Source organism: Octopus bimaculoides, chromosome 12 (genome assembly GCF_046866305.1).
Source record: "Octopus bimaculoides isolate indiv1 chromosome 12, ASM4686630v1, whole genome shotgun sequence".
NCBI classification, from domain to species: Eukaryota; Metazoa; Mollusca; class Cephalopoda; order Octopoda; family Octopodidae; genus Octopus; species Octopus bimaculoides.
In genome coordinates this window covers 10,951,961-10,957,635 of record NC_142939.1, presented here as the reverse complement: position 1 = coordinate 10,957,635, position 5,675 = coordinate 10,951,961, and positions in this window count along the sequence as shown.

Sequence of the window (5,675 nt, the reverse complement as noted above, 5' to 3'; positions counted from 1 at the left end):
TAAAGAGTATGTGTGTATGTGGTCTGCTCACTCACTTGCATGTTAATTATGCAAGCAGGCTGTTCCATTGATCGGATTAACTGGAGCCCTTGTCCTCATTACTGATAAAGTGCCATACATACATATATATATACATATATATACATCTACACACACACACACAAATACATATGTACATTCATAGACACTCAGAGAATTATAAATGCTTATACATTTTTATTAACTATGCCGCTCTGAACATTAGCAATATATTATAGAGCTGGTTAATTTAAAAGTCAAAGCTCAGAAGCTTTGTAACAACAGCGATGTTCTGTCACTATAGGTTATAGAAGGTTATGTGGTTATGTTTTGTCATGTCTTTCATTTTCTTGCAGAAGTACAAACAAATTTGTCTACGAATTATGTATATTGATGTTGAGCACCATTCTCAATAATTTCAATATGCATTTAGAGAAAACAAAAACCAAAAATGAAGCGTAAAATTTCTAAAAAAAGAAATAATAAAAAATGAAGGAAGAAATAAAATATATGAAGAAACTCTTATTCTTACAGCATTCACCAATCATTTTATGTGAGTAAAGATGGACATTTCTCACAGAACATATTGCAAATATCAAAAGGTTACAGAAGGACATGCAGCAACCATCATGGAGATATGGTTTATTTTATGCGTGCATACAAAATGTCTGCATGAGCAAGTTATTCTTCTACTCAACCTATCTGTTTTGGTTAAAATTAAAATAAAGAGACAAAATAAAATCTAAAAAGAAATCAGAAACCAGCAGACACAATTGGACAGTAAAGGAGGAAGAGGTTTTCTCCTCTCTAATTATTATTTCTAACTGAAAGCTAGAAATATGGAAAAAGAAAAGGGATATAAAATACCTTTTGATACTTCTTATTATCTTTTATGACATTGTCATAAAACGAAAAAAAACTGGAGATTTTCGGATCAAATAGAAAAAAAAAATGCCTAGTTCAAAATAGTCACTTGAAATATGCACAAGACTGTTCCATTTTCAATGTATTTTCTGAATTCTTTGTTTTTATTTTTTTTTATTTTATGGAAAAGAATATTAATAGATATTGAACATTCTAAGTAATTCAATTTAAATAAGGTTTAAAAATTCTATACAAGAAATTAATTGTATAAACACTACTTGTGTATTTCCTCTATGGTAGTTTCCCAGAAATTTTTGCCTGATTTTTCCCCACTTTGTTTTTATCTTTTTAAATTCATCAATTATATTTTGAATGTCATTTGTAATATTAGATTTGGGTTTGTTTTTCTATTCTTGAAAACAAAACAAAAAAAATCAGACATTTTTTAATGAGTGACTTATTCAATGGAGGCTATTTAATTCACTAACTTAGGTAGGATTAAAGGATATCTAGACTTTGCTGAAAATACAAAGAAATTAGTCAAGCTTTAAAAGGCATTGTAAGTCTCATAATATAAGGTTCTGAAGTTTTTCTTTCACTTGCCCCATCTTTTTGAAAATCTGATATCTAACTATCAATAAGGATTTTTCAAAATATTTGGAAATAATTAAAATATTTGCTCCTCTCTAATTGCAAATAATTTTTTTTTATTATCATCATCATTATTATTATTATTATTATTATTATTATGGCGGTGGAAGATTGGCAGAATCATTAGAGCACTGAAGAAAATACCTTGTGTTGTTTCGTCATGGCTCTTTATGTTGTAAGTTGAAATCCCACTGAGGTCAACTTTGCCATACATCCTTATGGGGGGGGGGGTTGATAAAATAAAGTACCAGTCAAGTACTGGGGCTGATTTAAATCATCTACACCTCTCTCCCACATATTTTTGGCCTTGTGCCTCCGTTAGATTTTATTGTTATTAATTGGTAGGTATTGTGGCTGAACACAAGCTATTTCAGCACACTTCTTGAAAAATGAAAAACAAAAAAAAAGAACTCCAGTGTCAAATTCAAATTCATCATTGCCTTCACACACCCCTGCCCTCCCACAAAACCTAACTCAACTGCTGGCTGTTGGTGGTGGCCATTTTACCCATTGGTCAGTTTACCTAACAGAAAACAGACTGCTTTTTTTTCTCATAACTTCAAATTCACATTTCTATCAGTATCCATATGAATATTAGAGTCTCTAATAGAAATTACAAAATATTCATAAAACATAAAATCATGTTTTATGTATTGAAAAATTATCATTGCAGAAAAACGAAGCAATTTGACATCATGAGGATTCTCGTTATTTTACACGTGCTGAAGATTTCTACAAAGAACTGTTATCGTTCTCATTGACTATTTCCATTACCCCCCACTCCACACCTTAGATTTTGTTTTCTCATCTGCTGAATTAAAAGAAACATAAAGCAACCATTTCTTCACTTTAAAACTGTTATGGCCAAGCAAGCATCTGATTATGTATGTTAGTCTACTTATCTTCATAATTCTTTGTCAATGGAACAGACTTGTCATTATTTACATACTTATGGCACTATGATTCTTCAGTTTTGCGCCATGAGACAGCAGGTTTTTTTTTACTTTCTTTGTTTTTTTTTTTATATTTTCTGATTTTTTTTTGTTTGTTTGTTTTTTTTCTTGCGAGACTGAAACAAAATGAAACTAATTAAATTAATAAAATTTACATATTACTACCAGCAGATCTAAGCTGGTAAGAACTGAAGAGCAAAGAGAGGTACTTATTATTAGGTGGTTTGTTTTAAGAACCAGCTCGTGTATTACCCAGAAATCCTTCATGTTGTTATTTGTAAGTTTGTAACCAATGAAGTAAATAAAATTTCCAAAAAAAGAAAACGAAAGAAAAAAATTACCATACAAGCATAGCCTGACAAAAAATTTATGAAAATCTTTAAAAGCATTTGTTTGAAAGAAAAATAATACTAATAATATTAATATTAATAAATGTTATGCTTGCAAAATTTGCAGTTATGTGATATGTTTTTTCGTTGCCTTTTATTTTTATTGAAGGTTCTCCCACCTTATTTTGTAATTTAATAATCTATCTTGTTTTTTTTTATTCACATTCATCCTTTCCTCCCTATCTTGGTTTTTGTTTAAAAAACAATTTAATAGAGATCATGTTGACAATTATGATTCAATTGTAAATAAAGTTTACATATAACATACACACACACATATATATACACACACACACACACACACACACACACACACACATATATATATATATATATATATATATATATGCACACACACATAACAGGCTTACATGCAGTTCCCATCTACCATGCTGACTCACAAAGCACTGGTCAGCCTGGGGCTATAGTAGAAGACCCAAGGTACAGAACAGTAGGACTGAACCTGAAACCACATGGTTATAAAGGGATCTTTTTAATCACATGTAATCATGCCTAGGAATTTAGTAAAATCAAATTGTCATTATCAAGGTGGTGTTTAGAACAGATTAACATGAAACTTTGGTGGTAGATTTCAATTTTAATCACTTTAACCTTTTAGCATTTAGACCAGCCATATCCAGCTGAAATTGGTCAAACTAGCCGGATCTGGCCTCTCACACCTACCAAGCAATGTCATTCTAATAATAGACAAACACATCATTAAAATCTTGAAACAAGACAATGTGTGATTAATTCAAAACAAAGTGAATAAATAGGCATTGCATCTGACATAGTAAGATGAATTCTAAAGGATTAAAACAGTACATTTGTGTCATAGAAATAAGAACTGTCTCAGATGGGTTTCATATCAAATGGGTTAAAAGTATATATGTCTGAGAATACTCAGCTGATTACAGAAGAATTCAATGAGAAAGAAGTTCAGTTGGAGGCACAACTAAACACTCATCATTGAAACCAACAGCAATCCATATTTAACTGGTTAGTTGACCGTGAAGTGGTTTTTTTTCATTGGTTCATCAGACAACTATTTATCATGCTAGAGTATGAAGAAAACAAATATTTGGATAACATGTATGTCTCTCTCCTTCTCTACCCCCCTCTCTCCTTTTCTCTCTCTCTCTCTCTCCTCTATCTTTCTCTCTCCTCTATCTTTCTCTCTCTCTCTCCTCTATCTTTCTCTCTGCTAAGAGCAATTAAAGATATTACACATTTGCTCTTTTACTGGTTTCAGATAATGGATTAAGGCCACGCTATGGCACTGCCTTCAAAAGATTTTATTCTATCACAGCAACCCTAGTACAAGTTTAGTACTTATACTGTTGGTATTTTTTCTTGTTTTTTTTCTTTTTCTGTTCTTGCTGAACAACAAAAATTCTAGGAACTTAAACAAGCAAACACTATTTGTCAAGTGGTGAGAGAAAATCCCAATGCAAAATCACAAGCACATATACACACATTGTACAAACATACAAGCATATATGTATATATGCATATATATATATATATATATATATATATATATATATATATATATATATATATATATATATGTATGTATGTATGTATGTATGTATCTATGTGTATACTTTATACATATATAGCTATGTATATATACTTATATCTATATCACTCTATGCTCTACTGACTTTAAGCAAAGATCATGTAACCACATTTCTTCATTCAAAAATAGGGCAAAAATGAATTGTACAAGTTTCAGTAGGTACATCTGGATTTTAAAGGATATGGACACTATATGATATTAAATGAACAATTATTCATACCACTTCACCATATACTACTGGGAACTTAAAGTGTAATCTATGCTTGGAAGATATTCCATATCTTTACCTCTAATTACAGGTTATCACATCACAAAAGCAGATTAGTTCTAAAATGCAGGTATTCATTTAGGAAAGTATTTATGTAATTGCCAAGTAAGGATTTTTAATAGGAGGTCATGTAGATAGAAGTGTACATAAGTTAAGCTAGTAAAATAACTGTAAATTTACTGTAGTTTCTTTCGTGGATTGTAACTGAATATGATTAGAATCTCAACTTACCTTATTCATCTTAATCAATACTACACTTCTAATTTTCAAAAAAGTATAAAACTTTATTGCTACGAATTGGTCTAAATACCCAAATCAAAGCAATATTTATTCATTTCTCCTCTATTTCCTCTTTTTATAGATTTTTTAAAAAATCTTACTTTTTAACTTCTATGATATCATTTTATCCTCATTATGAGTGGTCAATGAGTTAAATGCATCCTGAACTAATCTAAAGTCTTTTTTTTTTTCAACTGCTAAGTCCATAAAATAATCTATTCTCTTAAATTCTAAAATGGTCATTCTAAATTTAATGACACCAAAACTATAACCGTATCATATTTCAAAGCAATCTCTACTGTCATGTACCCTAAGGTTTTATCATCCGTCATCTAAAATATATTTTAAGAAGAACTAGCTAACACTTGAATCCCCAGTTTGCTTCACCAACCCACATGAGTAAAACCTTGAAGAAAGCTGCATAGAAATCTCTACTTTGGATGAATACAGACCACAACTGAAACAACTAAAAGCACATAAATGCTACATTAAAGGACATTAGGACATTTATGCAGCAGAAACATGTGTCAGATTGGAATCTAATGTGAATTCAATGAGAACAAAACTGTAATAAACAAATTTTGAAGCTGTATAATTCTTCATTCTTCTTTATGATGTCTTCATTATATTTTCTGTATGCTATGTGAAATCCAAGAATTGAACACAGAATT